Source organism: Rattus norvegicus, chromosome 1 (genome assembly GCF_036323735.1).
Source record: "Rattus norvegicus strain BN/NHsdMcwi chromosome 1, GRCr8, whole genome shotgun sequence".
NCBI lineage: Eukaryota > Metazoa > Chordata > Mammalia > Rodentia > Muridae > Rattus > Rattus norvegicus.
The window spans coordinates 120,127,525-120,151,141 of NC_086019.1; the positions used below are offsets into that span (position 1 = coordinate 120,127,525).

General features: G+C 42.0%; 9 non-coding genes across 9 annotated transcripts; all 9 read right to left on the bottom strand.

The window, feature by feature from the left end:
• Nucleotides 1-1,405: 1,405 nt before the first annotated feature.
• LOC134485450 (small nucleolar RNA SNORD116) lies at nt 1,406-1,498 on the bottom strand. The gene has a single exon (XR_010063489.1). It is a non-coding gene; the product is annotated as a small nucleolar RNA SNORD116 (small nucleolar RNA).
• A 2,478-nt stretch (nt 1,499-3,976) lies between these two features.
• LOC134485451 (small nucleolar RNA SNORD116) lies at nt 3,977-4,069 on the bottom strand. The gene has a single exon (XR_010063490.1). It is a non-coding gene; the product is annotated as a small nucleolar RNA SNORD116 (small nucleolar RNA).
• A 2,478-nt stretch (nt 4,070-6,547) lies between these two features.
• LOC134485452 (small nucleolar RNA SNORD116) lies at nt 6,548-6,640 on the bottom strand. The gene has a single exon (XR_010063491.1). It is a non-coding gene; the product is annotated as a small nucleolar RNA SNORD116 (small nucleolar RNA).
• Nucleotides 6,641-9,118: 2,478 nt separating this feature from the next.
• On the bottom strand, nt 9,119-9,211 carry LOC134485453 (small nucleolar RNA SNORD116). Its single transcript, XR_010063492.1, has one exon. It is a non-coding gene; the product is annotated as a small nucleolar RNA SNORD116 (small nucleolar RNA).
• A 2,478-nt stretch (nt 9,212-11,689) lies between these two features.
• LOC134485454 (small nucleolar RNA SNORD116) lies at nt 11,690-11,782 on the bottom strand. Its single transcript, XR_010063493.1, has one exon. It is a non-coding gene; the product is annotated as a small nucleolar RNA SNORD116 (small nucleolar RNA).
• A 2,478-nt stretch (nt 11,783-14,260) lies between these two features.
• Nucleotides 14,261-14,353, bottom strand: LOC134485455 (small nucleolar RNA SNORD116). The gene has a single exon (XR_010063494.1). It is a non-coding gene; the product is annotated as a small nucleolar RNA SNORD116 (small nucleolar RNA).
• A 2,478-nt stretch (nt 14,354-16,831) lies between these two features.
• LOC134485456 (small nucleolar RNA SNORD116) lies at nt 16,832-16,924 on the bottom strand. Its single transcript, XR_010063495.1, has one exon. It is a non-coding gene; the product is annotated as a small nucleolar RNA SNORD116 (small nucleolar RNA).
• Nucleotides 16,925-19,402: 2,478 nt separating this feature from the next.
• On the bottom strand, nt 19,403-19,495 carry LOC134485457 (small nucleolar RNA SNORD116). Its single transcript, XR_010063496.1, has one exon. It is a non-coding gene; the product is annotated as a small nucleolar RNA SNORD116 (small nucleolar RNA).
• A 2,478-nt stretch (nt 19,496-21,973) lies between these two features.
• On the bottom strand, nt 21,974-22,066 carry LOC134485458 (small nucleolar RNA SNORD116). Its single transcript, XR_010063497.1, has one exon. It is a non-coding gene; the product is annotated as a small nucleolar RNA SNORD116 (small nucleolar RNA).
• Nucleotides 22,067-23,617: the final 1,551 nt, after the last annotated feature.

The following is a 23,617-nucleotide window of genomic DNA, read 5'->3' on the forward strand; positions in this document are numbered from 1 at the left end:
TTCTCACTCACATTCTCTCTATTTGGTTTCCTTATTTCTGTCAATCAAGATATCTGCTTTAATATCACAGTGTCCTCTTTTCCACTTCACACCCCCTCTCTCCCCCCCCTCTCTTTCTGTCTCTCACTGTCTTCCTCTGTCTCACACATGCTTAGCCTCTTCAACAATTGTTCTTTCTCTCTGTCTCTGTCCATGCTCATATGTCTCCTATTCAGGTTTTGACTGGTACTAAATTCCTGTGAGTGCTATTGCTGTGGTATCTGACATTGATCACCACAGAGAAAGTGTCTGTTCAAACCCTCTCAGGTCACCAAACACAAGCATAACCTGTAGTCACTGAGATATATGTTATTATCAACAGCATGATCCTAAGCATACAGCTCACTTTCATAATCAAATGGAAACACAATTTCTTGTTGATATTTGCTTGGAGAAAAGAACAATGTCTAAGATAACAGGACTACCATCAGCCCCAAAACACATAGCCAAAATTCCAAGTTAACCTTCAGCAAGGCTACATCAAGACCATAAGGAGAGATAATCCCGCAGACACTCCATGCCTATCTTCTATGGCCTTACCAAAATATAAAATTCCTAGAAGGAGTGTGTGTAAGATTCAAACTTGCATGCTCACATTCTTAGATCCTAGAAGAGGAGGACATGTATGTCCAGACCATTTTGGTACAGACAATCCATAAGAAGTGCTGGCAAACTACCCGGATAGACTGACAAAAAATGTCCCAACAATAAACATAGAAACTAGGATTAAAATGGGTGTTCTCCATAAATCCATGAAGGTGGTATGAATCCTGGGACATTTGAAAGCATGCACTTCTAGAATCCACAGACAAGAAGGCTACATGCCAACCTTTTAAATTCCAAGGCTCTCTTTCCAACCTAATTGACATGGCCACAATCAGTCTTTCAAGAAAACAGAGCTTTGTTTTCACACAGGAAGAGTCCACATTCCCATAGTTCCTGAGAATTGCTACTGCCTCATTCCACATGTCGCCTGTACCCTCTCCGTTATGTATCTCTGTTTTATGAAACAGAAGTGTCATCATTCATGCGAAGGCTTCAGACACGGACAGAAACACATTTCCTGACATTCCAGTGTACATTGTTCAACTATGCTGCCCCCGCTAAACTTACATTTTCCGCACAACCTACTATACATTATTGCTAATGGAGTTGGTAGCGCTAACTTCCAAGATACTGAAAATGATCTCCTCAACCGGAAAGCATGTTATCATTAGAGCAAAAGGTGAAGCCTTGATTTAGGCCATGATTTCTGGTGATTTAGGCAAGCAAAGAATATTCTGAAGGCTCTCTCACTGGATTCAAGTCTCGCAAAATGAATGGAGGCCATGTGAGTCCCTCAGTGACATTTGTGATCCCAGGTGCTGGACCTCAGTCACGATGATAGTGGCGGTATTGAGTTTTCACTCATTTTGTTCAGCTTTCCAAGGAATGTTTTATTGGAAATCATCATCGATCCAAGCACGCTGGTGTACCCCCTGCCATGACACTTAGTATACTCAAAATAGATCAGGTTTGGTGAGCGAACAGAATTCAAGACATTCACATCCTTTACCACGAACCAATGGGCCTATTCTCCAATCACAGGAGTAGCCACAGGCAGTGAGCCTGAACCAGGTCCCAAAGGATCATGATTCAAGGTTGGGAACTCCTGTGAGCTCCATCAACACCTGAGCACTTTGAGTTCCTTTGGAAAGTCAAGTGTTTCTTACCTTTCACTTCAGGTATCCTCAGGCAAGAGAGCTTCAACTGAGGACTTCAGGGCAGGCGATGTTAGTCTTCTTCCAACTTCATCTGATGTTCCATACTCAGTTCCTCTGCAAGCCGTCCTTTTCCGGTATGAGACAGGGACTCTGTCCCTGAAAGTAAAGCAAATAGCACATTCCCCCACTTTATTGGATTCCTTGCAAATCATGGAGACTGTGATGCATTGTTGTTAGTTCTTAATTTATCGAACAATTGGGCTCTCTCAGCACTCCTTCCGTCCTCTAGAAATTTGCCCTCACAATCTATATCAGAGATATTTTTCCTCCAAGGAACTGTTTGGGGACATAATTTTCCCAATTCTATCACCGAATTCCTGGAGGTTACCATGCAACAAAGATCTTAAGATGGGACGAAGCCAATACCTGATCCCGAAAACTACAGTAGTATGTACATCACTTGAGAACCATCCAAAGAAATTGGCACGAGGTATACAACAGAATGAGACCACTAACATGGCTTAATGGAAGTTGTCTACAAAAATAAGTATATCTCAGTTCAGCCGGATATGACAGAGAAAATCAGGCCTTACTCTTCCCATGGAAACCATCAGAATCTTAAGAGCTTTGGCTACAATCGGAGCACACTCCATACTCATAACATACTACACCTATTAGTCCTACTCTGCCTTCGATGAGAACCGATTCAAATATCATATAAGATTCTCATCCACATTAGATGAATGGACTTCTTATGTACTCTTTCTCTATCTTGATTCTTCACTTTCTCTCTGAAATTGACTTGCACTGACTCTCCTAGCTTCTCAGTTTCTCACTCACATTCTCTCTATTTGGTTTCCTTATTTCTGTCAATCAAGATATCTGCTTTAATATCACAGTGTCCTCTTTTCCACTTCACACCCCCTCTCTCCCCCCCCTCTCTTTCTGTCTCTCACTGTCTTCCTCTGTCTCACACATGCTTAGCCTCTTCAACAATTGTTCTTTCTCTCTGTCTCTGTCCATGCTCATATGTCTCCTATTCAGGTTTTGACTGGTACTAAATTCCTGTGAGTGCTATTGCTGTGGTATCTGACATTGATCACCACAGAGAAAGTGTCTGTTCAAACCCTCTCAGGTCACCAAACACAAGCATAACCTGTAGTCACTGAGATATATGTTATTATCAACAGCATGATCCTAAGCATACAGCTCACTTTCATAATCAAATGGAAACACAATTTCTTGTTGATATTTGCTTGGAGAAAAGAACAATGTCTAAGATAACAGGACTACCATCAGCCCCAAAACACATAGCCAAAATTCCAAGTTAACATTCAGCAAGGCTACATCAAGACCATAAGGAGAGATAATCCCGCAGACACTCCATGCCTATCTTCTATGGCCTTACCAAAATATAAAATTCCTAGAAGGAGTGTGTGTAAGATTCAAACTTGCATGCTCACATTCTTAGATCCTAGAAGAGGAGGACATGTATGTCCAGACCATTTTGGTACAGACAATCTATAAGAACTGCTGGCAAACTCCCCGGATAGACTGACAAAAAATGTCCCAACAATAAACATAGAAACTAGGATTAAAATGGGTGTTCTCCATAAATCCATGAAGGTGGTATGAATCCTGGGACATTTGAAAGCATGCACTTCTAGAATCCACAGACAAGAAGGCTGCATGCCAACCTTTTAAATTCCAAGGCTCTCTTTCCAACCTAATTGACATGGCCACAATCAGTCTTTCAAGAAAACAGAGCTTTGTTTTCACACAGGAAGAGTCCACATTCCCATAGTTCCTGATAATTGCTACTGCCTAATTCCACATGTCGCCTGTAACCTTCCCGTTATGTATCTCTGTTTTATGAAACAGAAGTGTCATCATTCATGCGAAGGCTTCAGACACGGACAAAAACACATTTCCTGACATTCCAGTGTACATTGTTGAACTATGCTGCCCCCGCTAAACTTACATTTTCCGCACAACCTACTATACATTATTGCTAATGGATTTGGTAGCGCTAACTTCCAAGATACTGAAAATGATCTCCTCAACCGGAAAGCATGTTATCATTAGAGCAAAAGGTGAAGCCTTGATTTAGGCCATGATTTCTGGTGATTTAGGCAAGCAAAGAATATTCTGAAGGCTCTCTCACTGGATTCAAGTCTCGCAAGATGAATGGAGGCCATGTGAGTCCCTCAGTGACATTTGTGATCCCAGGTGCTGGACCTCAGTCACGATGATAGTGGCGGTATTGAGTTTTCACTCATTTTGTTCAGCTTTCCAAGGAATGTTTTATTGGAAATCATCATCGATCCAAGCACGCTGGTGTACCCCCTGCCATGACACTTAGTATACTCAAAATAGATCAGGTTTGGTGAGCGAACAGAATTCAAGACATTCACATCCTTTACCACGAACCAATGGGCCTATTCTCCAATCACAGGAGTAGCCACAGGCAGTGAGCCTGAACCAGGTCCCATAGGATCATGATTCAAGGTTGGGAACTCCTGTGAGCTCCATCAACACCTGAGCACTTTGAGTTCCTTTGGAAAGTCAAGTGTTTCTTACCTTTCACTTCAGGTATCCTCAGGCAAGAGAGCTTCAACTGAGGACTTCAGGGCAGGCGATGTTAGTCTTCTTCCAACTTCATCTGATGTTCCATACTCAGTTCCTCTGCAAGCCGTCCTTTTCCGGTATGAGACAGGGACTCTGTCCCTGAAAGTAAAGCAAATAGCACATTCCCCCACTTTATTGGATTCCTTGCAAATCATGGAGACTGTGATGCATTGTTGTTAGTTCTTAATTTATCGAACAATTGGGCTCTCTCAGCACTCCTTCCGTCCTCTAGAAATTTGCCCTCACAATCTATATCAGAGATATTTTTCCTCCAAGGAACTGTTTGGGGACATAATTTTCCCAATTCTATCACCGAATTCCTGGAGGTTACCATGCAACAAAGATCTTAAGATGGGACGAAGCCAATACCTGATCCCGAAAACTACAGTAGTATGTACATCACTTGAGAACCATCCAAAGAAATTGGCACGAGGTATACAACAGAATGAGACCACTAACATGGCTTAATGGAAGTTGTCTACAAAAATAAGTATATCTCAGTTCAGCCGGATATGACAGAGAAAATCAGGCCTTACTCTTCCCATGGAAACCATCAGAATCTTAAGAGCTTTGGCCACAATCGGAGCACCCTCCATACTCATAACATACTACACCTATTAGTCCTACTCTGCCTTCGATGAGAACCGATTCAAATATCATATAAGATTCTCATCCACATTAGATGAATGGACTTCTTATGTACTCTTTCTCTATCTTGATTCTTCACTTTCTCTCTGAAATTGACTTGCACTGACTCTCCTAGCTTCTCAGTTTCTCACTCACATTCTCTCTATTTGGTTTCCTTATTTCTGTCAATCAAGATATCTGCTTTAATATCACAGTGTCCTCTTTTCCACTTCACACCCCCTCTCTCCCCCCCCTCTCTTTCTGTCTCTCACTGTCTTCCTCTGTCTCACACATGCTTAGCCTCTTCAACAATTGTTCTTTCTCTCTGTCTCTGTCCATGCTCATATGTCTCCTATTCAGGTTTTGACTGGTACTAAATTCCTGTGAGTGCTATTGCTGTGGTATCTGACATTGATCACCACAGAGAAAGTGTCTGTTCAAACCCTCTCAGGTCACCAAACACAAGCATAACCTGTAGTCACTGAGATATATGTTATTATCAACAGCATGATCCTAAGCATACAGCTCACTTTCATAATCAAATGGAAACACAATTTCTTGTTGATATTTGCTTGGAGAAAAGAACAATGTCTAAGATAACAGGACTACCATCAGCCCCAAAACACATAGCCAAAATTCCAAGTTAACCTTCAGCAAGACTACATCAAGACCATAAGGAGAGATAATCCCGCAGACACTCCATGCCTATCTTCTATGGCCTTACCAAAATATAAAATTCCTAGAAGGAGTGTGTGTAAGATTCAAACTTGCATGCTCACATTCTTAGATCCTAGAAGAGGAGGACATGTATGTCCAGACCATTTTGGTACAGACAATCCATAAGAAGTGCTGGCAAACTACCCGGATAGACTGACAAAAAATGTCCCAACAATAAACATAGAAACTAGGATTAAAATGGGTGTTCTCCATAAATCCATGAAGGTGGTATGAATCCTGGGACATTTGAAAGCATGCACTTCTAGAATCCACAGACAAGAAGGCTACATGCCAACCTTTTAAATTCCAAGGCTCTCTTTCCAACCTAATTGACATGGCCACAATCAGTCTTTCAAGAAAACAGAGCTTTGTTTTCACACAGGAAGAGTCCACATTCCCATAGTTCCTGAGAATTGCTACTGCCTCATTCCACATGTCGCCTGTACCCTCTCCGTTATGTATCTCTGTTTTATGAAACAGAAGTGTCATCATTCATGCGAAGGCTTCAGACACGGACAGAAACACATTTCCTGACATTCCAGTGTACATTGTTCAACTATGCTGCCCCCGCTAAACTTACATTTTCCGCACAACCTACTATACATTATTGCTAATGGAGTTGGTAGCGCTAACTTCCAAGATACTGAAAATGATCTCCTCAACCGGAAAGCATGTTATCATTAGAGCAAAAGGTGAAGCCTTGATTTAGGCCATGATTTCTGGTGATTTAGGCAAGCAAAGAATATTCTGAAGGCTCTCTCACTGGATTCAAGTCTCGCAAAATGAATGGAGGCCATGTGAGTCCCTCAGTGACATTTGTGATCCCAGGTGCTGGACCTCAGTCACGATGATAGTGGCGGTATTGAGTTTTCACTCATTTTGTTCAGCTTTCCAAGGAATGTTTTATTGGAAATCATCATCGATCCAAGCACGCTGGTGTACCCCCTGCCATGACACTTAGTATACTCAAAATAGATCAGGTTTGGTGAGCGAACAGAATTCAAGACATTCACATCCTTTACCACGAACCAATGGGCCTATTCTCCAATCACAGGAGTAGCCACAGGCAGTGAGCCTGAACCAGGTCCCAAAGGATCATGATTCAAGGTTGGGAACTCCTGTGAGCTCCATCAACACCTGAGCACTTTGAGTTCCTTTGGAAAGTCAAGTGTTTCTTACCTTTCACTTCAGGTATCCTCAGGCAAGAGAGCTTCAACTGAGGACTTCAGGGCAGGCGATGTTAGTCTTCTTCCAACTTCATCTGATGTTCCATACTCAGTTCCTCTGCAAGCCGTCCTTTTCCGGTATGAGACAGGGACTCTGTCCCTGAAAGTAAAGCAAATAGCACATTCCCCCACTTTATTGGATTCCTTGCAAATCATGGAGACTGTGATGCATTGTTGTTAGTTCTTAATTTATCGAACAATTGGGCTCTCTCAGCACTCCTTCCGTCCTCTAGAAATTTGCCCTCACAATCTATATCAGAGATATTTTTCCTCCAAGGAACTGTTTGGGGACATAATTTTCCCAATTCTATCACCGAATTCCTGGAGGTTACCATGCAACAAAGATCTTAAGATGGGACGAAGCCAATACCTGATCCCGAAAACTACAGTAGTATGTACATCACTTGAGAACCATCCAAAGAAATTGGCACGAGGTATACAACAGAATGAGACCACTAACATGGCTTAATGGAAGTTGTCTACAAAAATAAGTATATCTCAGTTCAGCCGGATATGACAGAGAAAATCAGGCCTTACTCTTCCCATGGAAACCATCAGAATCTTAAGAGCTTTGGCCACAATCGGAGCACCCTCCATACTCATAACATACTACACCTATTAGTCCTACTCTGCCTTCGATGAGAACCGATTCAAATATCATATAAGATTCTCATCCACATTAGATGAATGGACTTCTTATGTACTCTTTCTCTATCTTGATTCTTCACTTTCTCTCTGAAATTGACTTGCACTGACTCTCCTAGCTTCTCAGTTTCTCACTCACATTCTCTCTATTTGGTTTCCTTATTTCTGTCAATCAAGATATCTGCTTTAATATCACAGTGTCCTCTTTTCCACTTCACACCCCCTCTCTCCCCCCCCTCTCTTTCTGTCTCTCACTGTCTTCCTCTGTCTCACACATGCTTAGCCTCTTCAACAATTGTTCTTTCTCTCTGTCTCTGTCCATGCTCATATGTCTCCTATTCAGGTTTTGACTGGTACTAAATTCCTGTGAGTGCTATTGCTGTGGTATCTGACATTGATCACCACAGAGAAAGTGTCTGTTCAAACCCTCTCAGGTCACCAAACACAAGCATAACCTGTAGTCACTGAGATATATGTTATTATCAACAGCATGATCCTAAGCATACAGCTCACTTTCATAATCAAATGGAAACACAATTTCTTGTTGATATTTGCTTGGAGAAAAGAACAATGTCTAAGATAACAGGACTACCATCAGCCCCAAAACACATAGCCAAAATTCCAAGTTAACCTTCAGCAAGGCTACATCAAGACCATAAGGAGAGATAATCCCGCAGACACTCCATGCCTATCTTCTATGGCCTTACCAAAATATAAAATTCCTAGAAGGAGTGTGTGTAAGATTCAAACTTGCATGCTCACATTCTTAGATCCTAGAAGAGGAGGACATGTATGTCCAGACCATTTTGGTACAGACAATCCATAAGAAGTGCTGGCAAACTACCCGGATAGACTGACAAAAAATGTCCCAACAATAAACATAGAAACTAGGATTAAAATGGGTGTTCTCCATAAATCCATGAAGGTGGTATGAATCCTGGGACATTTGAAAGCATGCACTTCTAGAATCCACAGACAAGAAGGCTACATGCCAACCTTTTAAATTCCAAGGCTCTCTTTCCAACCTAATTGACATGGCCACAATCAGTCTTTCAAGAAAACAGAGCTTTGTTTTCACACAGGAAGAGTCCACATTCCCATAGTTCCTGAGAATTGCTACTGCCTCATTCCACATGTCGCCTGTACCCTCTCCGTTATGTATCTCTGTTTTATGAAACAGAAGTGTCATCATTCATGCGAAGGCTTCAGACACGGACAGAAACACATTTCCTGACATTCCAGTGTACATTGTTCAACTATGCTGCCCCCGCTAAACTTACATTTTCCGCACAACCTACTATACATTATTGCTAATGGAGTTGGTAGCGCTAACTTCCAAGATACTGAAAATGATCTCCTCAACCGGAAAGCATGTTATCATTAGAGCAAAAGGTGAAGCCTTGATTTAGGCCATGATTTCTGGTGATTTAGGCAAGCAAAGAATATTCTGAAGGCTCTCTCACTGGATTCAAGTCTCGCAAGATGAATGGAGGCCATGTGAGTCCCTCAGTGACATTTGTGATCCCAGGTGCTGGACCTCAGTCACGATGATAGTGGCGGTATTGAGTTTTCACTCATTTTGTTCAGCTTTCCAAGGAATGTTTTATTGGAAATCATCATCGATCCAAGCACGCTGGTGTACCCCCTGCCATGACACTTAGTATACTCAAAATAGATCAGGTTTGGTGAGCGAACAGAATTCAAGACATTCACATCCTTTACCACGAACCAATGGGCCTATTCTCCAATCACAGGAGTAGCCACAGGCAGTGAGCCTGAACCAGGTCCCAAAGGATCATGATTCAAGGTTGGGAACTCCTGTGAGCTCCATCAACACCTGAGCACTTTGAGTTCCTTTGGAAAGTCAAGTGTTTCTTACCTTTCACTTCAGGTATCCTCAGGCAAGAGAGCTTCAACTGAGGACTTCAGGGCAGGCGATGTTAGTCTTCTTCCAACTTCATCTGATGTTCCATACTCAGTTCCTCTGCAAGCCGTCCTTTTCCGGTATGAGACAGGGACTCTGTCCCTGAAAGTAAAGCAAATAGCACATTCCCCCACTTTATTGGATTCCTTGCAAATCATGGAGACTGTGATGCATTGTTGTTAGTTCTTAATTTATCGAACAATTGGGCTCTCTCAGCACTCCTTCCGTCCTCTAGAAATTTGCCCTCACAATCTATATCAGAGATATTTTTCCTCCAAGGAACTGTTTGGGGACATAATTTTCCCAATTCTATCACCGAATTCCTGGAGGTTACCATGCAACAAAGATCTTAAGATGGGACGAAGCCAATACCTGATCCCGAAAACTACAGTAGTATGTACATCACTTGAGAACCATCCAAAGAAATTGGCATGAGGTATACAACAGAATGAGACCACTAACATGGCTTAATGGAAGTTGTCTACAAAAATAAGTATATCTCAGTTCAGCCGGATATGACAGAGAAAATCAGGCCTTACTCTTCCCATGGAAACCATCAGAATCTTAAGAGCTTTGGCCACAATCGGAGCACCCTCCATACTCATAACATACTACACCTATTAGTCCTACTCTGCCTTCGATGAGAACCGATTCAAATATCATATAAGATTCTCATCCACATTAGATGAATGGACTTCTTATGTACTCTTTCTCTATCTTGATTCTTCACTTTCTCTCTGAAATTGACTTGCACTGACTCTCCTAGCTTCTCAGTTTCTCACTCACATTCTCTCTATTTGGTTTCCTTATTTCTGTCAATCAAGATATCTGCTTTAATATCACAGTGTCCTCTTTTCCACTTCACACCCCCTCTCTCCCCCCCCTCTCTTTCTGTCTCTCACTGTCTTCCTCTGTCTCACACATGCTTAGCCTCTTCAACAATTGTTCTTTCTCTCTGTCTCTGTCCATGCTCATATGTCTCCTATTCAGGTTTTGACTGGTACTAAATTCCTGTGAGTGCTATTGCTGTGGTATCTGACATTGATCACCACAGAGAAAGTGTCTGTTCAAACCCTCTCAGGTCACCAAACACAAGCATAACCTGTAGTCACTGAGATATATGTTATTATCAACAGCATGATCCTAACCATACAGCTCACTTTCATAATCAAATGGAAACACAATTTCTTGTTGATATTTGCTTGGAGAAAAGAACAATGTCTAAGATAACAGGACTACCATCAGCCCCAAAACACATAGCCAAAATTCCAAGTTAACCTTCAGCAAGGCTACATCAAGACCATAAGGAGAGATAATCCCGCAGACACTCCATGCCTATCTTCTATGGCCTTACCAAAATATAAAATTCCTAGAAGGAGTGTGTGTAAGATTCAAACTTGCATGCTCACATTCTTAGATCCTAGAAGAGGAGGACATGTATGTCCAGACCATTTTGGTACAGACAATCCATAAGAAGTGCTGGCAAACTACCCGGATAGACTGACAAAAAATGTCCCAACAATAAACATAGAAACTAGGATTAAAATGGGTGTTCTCCATAAATCCATGAAGGTGGTATGAATCCTGGGACATTTGAAAGCATGCACTTCTAGAATCCACAGACAAGAAGGCTACATGCCAACCTTTTAAATTCCAAGGCTCTCTTTCCAACCTAATTGACATGGCCACAATCAGTCTTTCAAGAAAACAGAGCTTTGTTTTCACACAGGAAGAGTCCACATTCCCATAGTTCCTGAGAATTGCTACTGCCTCATTCCACATGTCGCCTGTACCCTCTCCGTTATGTATCTCTGTTTTATGAAACAGAAGTGTCATCATTCATGCGAAGGCTTCAGACACGGACAGAAACACATTTCCTGACATTCCAGTGTACATTGTTCAACTATGCTGCCCCCGCTAAACTTACATTTTCCGCACAACCTACTATACATTATTGCTAATGGAGTTGGTAGCGCTAACTTCCAAGATACTGAAAATGATCTCCTCAACCGGAAAGCATGTTATCATTAGAGCAAAAGGTGAAGCCTTGATTTAGGCCATGATTTCTGGTGATTTAGGCAAGCAAAGAATATTCTGAAGGCTCTCTCACTGGATTCAAGTCTCGCAAAATGAATGGAGGCCATGTGAGTCCCTCAGTGACATTTGTGATCCCAGGTGCTGGACCTCAGTCACGATGATAGTGGCGGTATTGAGTTTTCACTCATTTTGTTCAGCTTTCCAAGGAATGTTTTATTGGAAATCATCATCGATCCAAGCACGCTGGTGTACCCCCTGCCATGACACTTAGTATACTCAAAATAGATCAGGTTTGGTGAGCGAACAGAATTCAAGACATTCACATCCTTTACCACGAACCAATGGGCCTATTCTCCAATCACAGGAGTAGCCACAGGCAGTGAGCCTGAACCAGGTCCCAAAGGATCATGATTCAAGGTTGGGAACTCCTGTGAGCTCCATCAACACCTGAGCACTTTGAGTTCCTTTGGAAAGTCAAGTGTTTCTTACCTTTCACTTCAGGTATCCTCAGGCAAGAGAGCTTCAACTGAGGACTTCAGGGCAGGCGATGTTAGTCTTCTTCCAACTTCATCTGATGTTCCATACTCAGTTCCTCTGCAAGCCGTCCTTTTCCGGTATGAGACAGGGACTCTGTCCCTGAAAGTAAAGCAAATAGCACATTCCCCCACTTTATTGGATTCCTTGCAAATCATGGAGACTGTGATGCATTGTTGTTAGTTCTTAATTTATCGAACAATTGGGCTCTCTCAGCACTCCTTCCGTCCTCTAGAAATTTGCCCTCACAATCTATATCAGAGATATTTTTCCTCCAAGGAACTGTTTGGGGACATAATTTTCCCAATTCTATCACCGAATTCCTGGAGGTTACCATGCAACAAAGATCTTAAGATGGGACGAAGCCAATACCTGATCCCGAAAACTACAGTAGTATGTACATCACTTGAGAACCATCCAAAGAAATTGGCACGAGGTATACAACAGAATGAGACCACTAACATGGCTTAATGGAAGTTGTCTACAAAAATAAGTATATCTCAGTTCAGCCGGATATGACAGAGAAAATCAGGCCTTACTCTTCCCATGGAAACCATCAGAATCTTAAGAGCTTTGGCCACAATCGGAGCACCCTCCATACTCATAACGTACTACACCTATTAGTCCTACTCTGCCTTCGATGAGAACCGATTCAAATATCATATAAGATTCTCATCCACATTAGATGAATGGACTTCTTATGTACTCTTTCTCTATCTTGATTCTTCACTTTCTCTCTGAAATTGACTTGCACTGACTCTCCTAGCTTCTCAGTTTCTCACTCACATTCTCTCTATTTGGTTTCCTTATTTCTGTCAATCAAGATATCTGCTTTAATATCACAGTGTCCTCTTTTCCACTTCACACCCCCTCTCTCCCCCCCCTCTCTTTCTGTCTCTCACTGTCTTCCTCTGTCTCACACATGCTTAGCCTCTTCAACAATTGTTCTTTCTCTCTGTCTCTGTCCATGCTCATATGTCTCCTATTCAGGTTTTGACTGGTACTAAATTCCTGTGAGTGCTATTGCTGTGGTATCTGACATTGATCACCACAGAGAAAGTGTCTGTTCAAACCCTCTCAGGTCACCAAACACAAGCATAACCTGTAGTCACTGAGATATATGTTATTATCAACAGCATGATCCTAAGCATACAGCTCACTTTCATAATCAAATGGAAACACAATTTCTTGTTGATATTTGCTTGGAGAAAAGAACAATGTCTAAGATAACAGGACTACCATCAGCCCCAAAACACATAGCCAAAATTCCAAGTTAACCTTCAGCAAGGCTACATCAAGACCATAAGGAGAGATAATCCCGCAGACACTCCATGCCTATCTTCTATGGCCTTACCAAAATATAAAATTCCTAGAAGGAGTGTGTGTAAGATTCAAACTTGCATGCTCACATTCTTAGATCCTAGAAGAGGAGGACATGTATGTCCAGACCATTTTGGTACAGACAATCCATAAGAAGTGCTGGCAAACTACCCGGATAGACTGACAAAAAATGTCCCAACAATAAACATAGAAACTAGGATTAAAATGGGTGTTCTCCATAAATCCATGAAGGTGGTATGAATCCTGGGACATTTGAAAGCAGGCACTTCTAGAATCCACAGACAAGAAGGCTACATGCCAACCTTTTAAATTCCAAGGCTCTCTTTCCAACCTAATTGACATGGCCACAATCAGTCTTTCAAGAAAACAGAGCTTTGTTTTCACACAGGAAGAGTCCACATTCCCATAGTTCCTGAGAATTGCTACTGCCTCATTCCACATGTCGCCTGTACCCTCTCCGTTATGTATCTCTGTTTTATGAAACAGAAGTGTCATCATTCATGCGAAGGCTTCAGACACGGACAGAAACACATTTCCTGACATTCCAGTGTACATTGTTCAACTATGCTGCCCCCGCTAAAATTACATTTTCCGCACAACCTACTATACATTATTGCTAATGGAGTTGGTAGCGCTAACTTCCAAGATACTGAAAATGATCTCCTCAACCGGAAAGCATGTTATCATTAGAGCAAAAGGTGAAGCCTTGATTTAGGCCATGATTTCTGGTGATTTAGGCAAGCAAAGAATATTCTGAAGGCTCTCTCACTGGATTCAAGTCTCGCAAAATGAATGGAGGCCATGTGAGTCCCTCAGTGACATTTGTGATCCCAGGTGCTGGACCTCAGTCACGATGATAGTGGCGGTATTGAGTTTTCACTCATTTTGTTCAGCTTTCCAAGGAATGTTTTATTGGAAATCATCATCGATCCAAGCACGCTGGTGTACCCCCTGCCATGACACTTAGTATACTCAAAATAGATCAGGTTTGGTGAGCGAACAGAATTCAAGACATTCACATCCTTTACCACGAACCAATGGGCCTATTCTCCAATCACAGGAGTAGCCACAGGCAGTGAGCCTGAACCAGGTCCCAAAGGATCATGATTCAAGGTTGGGAACTCCTGTGAGCTCCATCAACACCTGAGCACTTTGAGTTCCTTTGGAAAGTCAAGTGTTTCTTACCTTTCACTTCAGGTATCCTCAGGCAAGAGAGCTTCAACTGAGGACTTCAGGGCAGGCGATGTTAGTCTTCTTCCAACTTCATCTGATGTTCCATACTCAGTTCCTCTGCAAGCCGTCCTTTTCCGGTATGAGACAGGGACTCTGTCCCTGAAAGTAAAGCAAATAGCACATTCCCCCACTTTATTGGATTCCTTGCAAATCATGGAGACTGTGATGCATTGTTGTTAGTTCTTAATTTATCGAACAATTGGGCTCTCTCAGCACTCCTTCCGTCCTCTAGAAATTTGCCCTCACAATCTATATCAGAGATATTTTTCCTCCAAGGAACTGTTTGGGGACATAATTTTCCCAATTCTATCACCGAATTCCTGGAGGTTACCATGCAACAAAGATCTTAAGATGGGACGAAGCCAATACCTGATCCCGAAAACTACAGTAGTATGTACATCACTTGAGAACCATCCAAAGAAATTGGCACGAGGTATACAACAGAATGAGACCACTAACATGGCTTAATGGAAGTTGTCTACAAAAATAAGTATATCTCAGTTCAGCCGGATATGACAGAGAAAATCAGGCCTTACTCTTCCCATGGAAACCATCAGAATCTTAAGAGCTTTGGCCACAATCGGAGCACCCTCCATACTCATAACGTACTACACCTATTAGTCCTACTCTGCCTTCGATGAGAACCGATTCAAATATCATATAAGATTCTCATCCACATTAGATGAATGGACTTCTTATGTACTCTTTCTCTATCTTGATTCTTCACTTTCTCTCTGAAATTGACTTGCACTGACTCTCCTAGCTTCTCAGTTTCTCACTCACATTCTCTCTATTTGGTTTCCTTATTTCTGTCAATCAAGATATCTGCTTTAATATCACAGTGTCCTCTTTTCCACTTCACACCCCCTCTCTCCCCCCCCTCTCTTTCTGTCTCTCACTGTCTTCCTCTGTCTCACACATGCTTAGCCTCTTCAACAATTGTTCTTTCTCTCTGTCTCTGTCCATGCTCATATGTCTCCTATTCAGGTTTTGACTGGTACTAAATTCCTGTGAGTGCTATTGCTGTGGTATCTGACATTGATCACCACAGAGAAAGTGTCTGTTCAAACCCTCTCAGGTCACCAAACACAAGCATAACCTGTAGTCACTGAGATATATGTTATTATCAACAGCATGATCCTAAGCATTCAGCTCACTTTCATAATCAAATGGAAACACAATTTCTTGTTGATATTTGCTTGGAGAAAAGAACAATGTCTAAGATAACAGGACTACCATCAGCCCCAAAACACATAGCCAAAATTCCAAGTTAACCTTCAGCAAGGCTACATCAAGACCATAAGGAGAGATAATCCCGCAGACACTCCATGCCTATCTTCTATGGCCTTACCAAAATATAAAATTCCTAGAAGGAGTGTGTGTAAGATTCAAACTTGCATGCTCACATTCTTAGATCCTAGAAGAGGAGGACATGTATGTCCAGACCATTTTGGTACAGACAATCCATAAGAAGTGCTGGCAAACTACCCGGATAGACTGACAAAAAATGTCCCAACAATAAACATAGAAACTAGGATTAAAATGGGTGTTCTCCATAAATCCATGAAGGTGGTATGAATCCTGGGACATTTGAAAGCAGGCACTTCTAGAATCCACAGACAAGAAGGCTACATGCCAACCTTTTAAATTCCAAGGCTCTCTTTCCAACCTAATTGACATGGCCACAATCAGTCTTTCAAGAAAACAGAGCTTTGTTTTCACACAGGAAGAGTCCACATTCCCATAGTTCCTGATAATTGCTACTGCCTCATTCCACATGTCGCCTGTACCCTCTCCGTTATGTATCTCTGTTTTATGAAACAGAAGTGTCATCATTCATGCGAAGGCTTCAGACACGGACAGAAACACATTTCCTGACATTCCAGTGTACATTGTTCAACTATGCTGCCCCCGCTAAACTTACATTTTCCGCACAACCTACTATACATTATTGCTAATGGAGTTGGTAGCGCTAACTTCCAAGATACTGAAAATGATCTCCTCAACCGGAAAGCATGTTATCATTAGAGCAAAAGGTGAAGCCTTGATTTAGGCCATGATTTCTGGTGATTTAGGCAAGCAAAGAATATTCTGAAGGCTCTCTCACTGGATTCAAGTCTCGCAAAATGAATGGAGGCCATGTGAGTCCCTCAGTGACATTTGTGATCCCAGGTGCTGGACCTCAGTCACGATGATAGTGGCGGTATTGAGTTTTCACTCATTTTGTTCAGCTTTCCAAGGAATGTTTTATTGGAAATCATCATCGATCCAAGCACGCTGGTGTACCCCCTGCCATGACACTTAGTATACTCAAAATAGATCAGGTTTGGTGAGCGAACAGAATTCAAGACATTCACATCCTTTACCACGAACCAATGGGCCTATTCTCCAATCACAGGAGTAGCCACAGGCAGTGAGCCTGAACCAGGTCCCAAAGGATCATGATTCAAGGTTGGGAACTCCTGTGAGCTCCATCAACACCTGAGCACTTTGAGTTCCTTTGGAAAGTCAAGTGTTTCTTACCTTTCACTTCAGGTATCCTCAGGCAAGAGAGCTTCAACTGAGGACTTCAGGGCAGGCGATGTTAGTCTTCTTCCAACTTCATCTGATGTTCCATACTCAGTTCCTCTGCAAGCCGTCCTTTTCCGGTATGAGACAGGGACTCTGTCCCTGAAAGTAAAGCAAATAGCACATTCCCCCACTTTATTGGATTCCTTGCAAATCATGGAGACTGTGATGCATTGTTGTTAGTTCTTAATTTATCGAACAATTGGGCTCTCTCTGCACTCCTTCCGTCCTCTAGAAATTTGCCCTCACAATCTATATCAGAGATATTTTTCCTCCAAGGAACTGTTTGGGGACATAATTTTCCCAATTCTATCACCGAATTCCTGGAGGTTACCATGCAACAAAGATCTTAAGATGGGACGAAGCCAATACCTGATCCCGAAAACTACAGTAGTATGTACATCACTTGAGAACCATCCAAAGAAATTGGCACGAGGTATACAACAGAATGAGACCACTAACATGGCTTAATGGAAGTTGTCTACAAAAATAAGTATATCTCAGTTCAGCCGGATATGACAGAGAAAATCAGGCCTTACTCTTCCCATGGAAACCATCAGAATCTTAAGAGCTTTGGCCACAATCGGAGCACCCTCCATACTCATAACATACTACACCTATTAGTCCTACTCTGCCTTCGATGAGAACCGATTCAAATATCATATAAGATTCTCATCCACATTAGATGAATGGACTTCTTATGTACTCTTTCTCTATCTTGATTCTTCACTTTCTCTCTGAAATTGACTTGCACTGACTCTCCTAGCTTCTCAGTTTCTCACTCACATTCTCTCTATTTGGTTTCCTTATTTCTGTCAATCAAGATATCTGCTTTAATATCACAGTGTCCTCTTTTCCACTTCACACCCCCTCTCTCCCCCCCCTCTCTTTCTGTCTCTCACTGTCTTCCTCTGTCTCACACATGCTTAGCCTCTTCAACAATTGTTCTTTCTCTCTGTCTCTGTCCATGCTCATATGTCTCCTATTCAGGTTTTGACTGGTACTAAATTCCTGTGAGTGCTATTGCTGTGGTATCTGACATTGATCACCACAGAGAAAGTGTCTGTTCAAACCCTCTCAGGTCACCAAACACAAGCATAACCTGTAGTCACTGAGATATATGTTATTATCAACAGCATGATCCTAAGCATACAGCTCACTTTCATAATCAAATGGAAACACAATTTCTTGTTGATATTTGCTTGGAGAAAAGAACAATGTCTAAGATAACAGGACTACCATCAGCCCCAAAACACATAGCCAAAATTCCAAGTTAACCTTCAGCAAGGCTACATCAAGACCATAAGGAGAGATAATCCCGCAGACACTCCATGCCTATCTTCTATGGCCTTACCAAAATATAAAATTCCTAGAAGGAGTGTGTGTAAGATTCAAACTTGCATGCTCACATTCTTAGATCCTAGAAGAGGAGGACATGTATGTCCAGACCATTTTGGTACAGACAATCCATAAGAAGTGCTGGCAAACTACCCGGATAGACTGACAAAAAATGTCCCAACAATAAACATAGAAACTAGGATTAAAATGGGTGTTCTCCATAAATCCATGAAGGTGGTATGAATCCTGGGACATTTGAAAGCAGGCACTTCTAGAATCCACAGACAAGAAGGCTACATGCCAACCTTTTAAATTCCAAGGCTCTCTTTCCAACCTAATTGACATGGCCACAATCAGTCTTTCAAGAAAACAGAGCTTTGTTTTCACACAGGAAGAGTCCACATTCCCATAGTTCCTGAGAATTGCTACTGCCTCATTCCACATGTCGCCTGTACCCTCTCCGTTATGTATCTCTGTTTTATGAAACAGAAGTGTCATCATTCATGCGAAGGCTTCAGACACGGACAGAAACACATTTCCTGACATTCCAGTGTACATTGTTCAACTATGCTGCCCCCGCTAAACTTACATTTTCCGCACAACCTACTATACATTATTGCTAATGGAGTTGGTAGCGCTAACTTCCAAGATACTGAAAATGATCTCCTCAACCGGAAAGCATGTTATCATTAGAGCAAAAGGTGAAGCCTTGATTTAGGCCATGATTTCTGGTGATTTAGGCAAGCAAAGAATATTCTGAAGGCTCTCTCACTGGATTCAAGTCTCGCAAAATGAATGGAGGCCATGTGAGTCCCTCAGTGACATTTGTGATCCCAGGTGCTGGACCTCAGTCACGATGATAGTGGCGGTATTGAGTTTTCACTCATTTTGTTCAGCTTTCCAAGGAATGTTTTATTGGAAATCATCATCGATCCAAGCACGCTGGTGTACCCCCTGCCATGACACTTAGTATACTCAAAATAGATCAGGTTTGGTGAGCGAACAGAATTCAAGACATTCACATCCTTTACCACGAACCAATGGGCCTATTCTCCAATCACAGGAGTAGCCACAGGCAGTGAGCCTGAACCAGGTCCCAAAGGATCATGATTCAAGGTTGGGAACTCCTGTGAGCTCCATCAACACCTGAGCACTTTGAGTTCCTTTGGAAAGTCAAGTGTTTCTTACCTTTCACTTCAGGTATCCTCAGGCAAGAGAGCTTCAACTGAGGACTTCAGGGCAGGCGATGTTAGTCTTCTTCCAACTTCATCTGATGTTCCATACTCAGTTCCTCTGCAAGCCGTCCTTTTCCGGTATGAGACAGGGACTCTGTCCCTGAAAGTAAAGCAAATAGCACATTCCCCCACTTTATTGGATTCCTTGCAAATCATGGAGACTGTGATGCATTGTTGTTAGTTCTTAATTTATCGAACAATTGGGCTCTCTCAGCACTCCTTCCGTCCTCTAGAAATTTGCCCTCACAATCTATATCAGAGATATTTTTCCTCCAAGGAACTGTTTGGGGACATAATTTTCCCAATTCTATCACCGAATTCCTGGAGGTTACCATGCAACAAAGATCTTAAGATGGGACGAAGCCAATACCTGATCCCGAAAACTACAGTAGTATGTACATCACTTGAGAACCATCCAAAGAAATTGGCACGAGGTATACAACAGAATGAGACCACTAACATGGCTTAATGGAAGTTGTCTACAAAAATAAGTATATCTCAGTTCAGCCGGATATGACAGAGAAAATCAGGCCTTACTCTTCCCATGGAAACCATCAGAATCTTAAGAGCTTTGGCCACAATCGGAGCACCCTCCATACTCATAACATACTACACCTATTAGTCCTACTCTGCCTTCGATGAGAACCGATTCAAATATCATATAAGATTCTCATCCACATTAGATGAATGGACTTCTTATGTACTCTTTCTCTATCTTGATTCTTCACTTTCTCTCTGAAATTGACTTGCACTGACTCTCCTAGCTTCTCAGTTTCTCACTCACATTCTCTCTATTTGGTTTCCTTATTTCTGTCAATCAAGATATCTGCTTTAATATCACAGTGTCCTCTTTTCCACTTCACACCCCCTCTCTCCCCCCCCTCTCTTTCTGTCTCTCACTGTCTTCCTCTGTCTCACACATGCTTAGCCTCTTCAACAATTGTTCTTTCTCTCTGTCTCTGTCCATGCTCATATGTCTCCTATTCAGGTTTTGACTGGTACTAAATTCCTGTGAGTGCTATTGCTGTGGTATCTGACATTGATCACCACAGAGAAAGTGTCTGTTCAAACCCTCTCAGGTCACCAAACACAAGCATAACCTGTAGTCACTGAGATATATGTTATTATCAACAGCATGATCCTAAGCATACAGCTCACTTTCATAATCAAATGGAAACACAATTTCTTGTTGATATTTGCTTGGAGAAAAGAACAATGTCTAAGATAACAGGACTACCATCAGCCCCAAAACACATAGCCAAAATTCCAAGTTAACCTTCAGCAAGGCTACATCAAGACCATAAGGAGAGATAATCCCGCAGACACTCCATGCCTATCTTCTATGGCCTTACCAAAATATAAAATTCCTAGAAGGAGTGTGTGTAAGATTCAAACTTGCATGCTCACATTCTTAGATCCTAGAAGAGGAGGACATGTATGTCCAGACCATTTTGGTACAGACAATCCATAAGAAGTGCTGGCAAACTACCCGGATAGACTGACAAAAAATGTCCCAACAATAAACATAGAAACTAGGATTAAAATGGGTGTTCTCCATAAATCCATGAAGGTGGTATGAATCCTGGGACATTTGAAAGCATGCACTTCTAGAATCCACAGACAAGAAGGCTACATGCCAACCTTTTAAATTCCAAGGCTCTCTTTCCAACCTAATTGACATGGCCACAATCAGTCTTTCAAGAAAACAGAGCTTTGTTTTCACACAGGAAGAGTCCACATTCCCATAGTTCCTGAGAATTGCTACTGCCTCATTCCACATGTCGCCTGTACCCTCTCCGTTATGTATCTCTGTTTTATGAAACAGAAGTGTCATCATTCATGCGAAGGCTTCAGACACGGACAGAAACACATTTCCTGACATTCCAGTGTACATTGTTCAACTATGCTGCCCCCGCTAAACTTACATTTTCCGCACAACCTACTATACATTATTGCTAATGGAGTTGGTAGCGCTAACTTCCAAGATACTGAAAATGATCTCCTCAACCGGAAAGCATGTTATCATTAGAGCAAAAGGTGAAGCCTTGATTTAGGCCATGATTTCTGGTGATTTAGGCAAGCAAAGAATATTCTGAAGGCTCTCTCACTGGATTCAAGTCTCGCAAAATGAATGGAGGCCATGTGAGTCCCTCAGTGACATTTGTGATCCCAGGTGCTGGACCTCAGTCACGATGATAGTGGCGGTATTGAGTTTTCACTCATTTTGTTCAGCTTTCCAAGGAATGTTTTATTGGAAATCATCATCGATCCAAGCACGCTGGTGTACCCCCTGCCATGACACTTAGTATACTCAAAATAGATCAGGTTTGGTGAGCGAACAGAATTCAAGACATTCACATCCTTTACCACGAACCAATGGGCCTATTCTCCAATCACAGGAGTAGCCACAGGCAGTGAGCCTGAACCAGGTCCCAAAGGATCATGATTCAAGGTTGGGAACTCCTGTGAGCTCCATCAACACCTGAGCACTTTGAGTTCCTTTGGAAAGTCAAGTGTTTCTTACCTTTCACTTCAGGTATCCTCAGGCAAGAGAGCTTCAACTGAGGACTTCAGGGCAGGCGATGTTAGTCTTCTTCCAACTTCATCTGATGTTCCATACTCAGTTCCTCTGCAAGCCGTCCTTTTCCGGTATGAGACAGGGACTCTGTCCCTGAAAGTAAAGCAAATAGCACATTCCCCCACTTTATTGGATTCCTTGCAAATCATGGAGACTGTGATGCATTGTTGTTAGTTCTTAATTTATCGAACAATTGGGCTCTCTCAGCACTCCTTCCGTCCTCTAGAAATTTGCCCTCACAATCTATATCAGAGATATTTTTCCTCCAAGGAACTGTTTGGGGACATAATTTTCCCAATTCTATCACCGAATTCCTGGAGGTTACCATGCAACAAAGATCTTAAGATGGGACGAAGCCAATACCTGATCCCGAAAACTACAGTAGTATGTACATCACTTGAGAACCATCCAAAGAAATTGGCACGAGGTATACAACAGAATGAGACCACTAACATGGCTTAATGGAAGTTGTCTACAAAAATAAGTATATCTCAGTTCAGCCGGATATGACAGAGAAAATCAGGCCTTACTCTTCCCATGGAAACCATCAGAATCTTAAGAGCTTTGGCCACAATCGGAGCACACTCCATACTCATAACATACTACACCTATTAGTCCTACTCTGCCTTCGATGAGAACCGATTCAAATATCATATAAGATTCTCATCCACATTAGATGAATGGACTTCTTATGTACTCTTTCTCTATCTTGATTCTTCACTTTCTCTCTGAAATTGACTTGCACTGACTCTCCTAGCTTCTCAGTTTCTCACTCACATTCTCTCTATTTGGTTTCCTTATTTCTGTCAATCAAGATATCTGCTTTAATATCACAGTGTCCTCTTTTCCACTTCACACCCCCTCTCTCCCCCCCCTCTCTTTCTGTCTCTCACTGTCTTCCTCTGTCTCACACATGCTTAGCCTCTTCAACAATTGTTCTTTCTCTCTGTCTCTGTCCATGCTCATATGTCTCCTATTCAGGTTTTGACTGGTACTAAATTCCTGTGAGTGCTATTGCTGTGGTATCTGACATTGATCACCACAGAGAAAGTGTCTGTTCAAACCCTCTCAGGTCACCAAACACAAGCATAACCTGTAGTCACTGAGATATATGTTATTATCAACAGCATGATCCTAAGCATACAGCTCACTTTCATAATCAAATGGAAACACAATTTCTTGTTGATATTTGCTTGGAGAAAAGAACAATGTCTAAGATAACAGGACTACCATCAGCCCCAAAA